Source organism: Cyprinus carpio, chromosome A24 (assembly GCF_018340385.1).
Source record: "Cyprinus carpio isolate SPL01 chromosome A24, ASM1834038v1, whole genome shotgun sequence".
NCBI classification, from domain to species: Eukaryota; Metazoa; Chordata; class Actinopteri; order Cypriniformes; family Cyprinidae; genus Cyprinus; species Cyprinus carpio.
This window is the reverse complement of record NC_056595.1, coordinates 24,759,586-24,760,249: the sequence shown is the minus strand read 5'-3', so window position 1 is coordinate 24,760,249 and position 664 is coordinate 24,759,586. Positions and strand designations below refer to the sequence as shown.

General features: G+C 39.8%; 1 protein-coding gene across 1 annotated transcript in view; it reads left to right on the top strand.

Moving 5' to 3' along the window:
• LOC109074418 (nuclease EXOG, mitochondrial-like) overlaps positions 1-664 on the top strand; it is an 8,513-nt gene that overhangs the window by 888 nt on the left and 6,961 nt on the right. The gene's annotated exons all lie outside the window — the stretch shown is intronic.

Sequence of the window (664 nt, the reverse complement as noted above, 5' to 3'; positions counted from 1 at the left end):
ATAATATTATTATTATTATTATTATTATTATTATTATTTATAACTCTCAAACCCGAGCAGATTCAGTCAGGTGTTGATCTCTGCTCACGATCGTCAGGTGAGACGGAGTTTGTCGAGGGCTGCTGTTTCAAACGCTGTTTCTTTTCCAGAATATGTGAACTGTACGTGTTGTAGGTGATCTTCACTATTGTAGCTGAAACTGTAGAGCAGACATGGCTTGTACTACTGATTTTAACAGAAATATACTAAAATCTGTCTAAGACGAGATGTAACCGAGTGGAGCGTGTTCTGGACTTTGGAGTATGTTAAAGTTTTCTCTGTCAGAAGCCCTGGTGAATCCACAGCCGTCGTGTTTCCGTCAGGAGCGTTGTAACACAGTGCGTTTGCAGTGGATGCTGTTGTTTTTACTGTGGTGATGTAGAGCTGAGCATCAGACTGTGCTCGTTTCTCCGCCGCACTGGTGCCACAATAAACCAGTATGAATGTAGGATGTGCCCAGTGTGAAACAAGCACAGCCCGACCGCTAGACAAAACACTAGAAAGATTATTTCAATTTTATCTTTTTGTATATGAAAGTACACAATAAATACTGATAAAGCATCATTTGAGCTGCGTGTCATCTCTGAAATCTGCCTTTTTGTATATGTAGGTAAAAAATAAATAC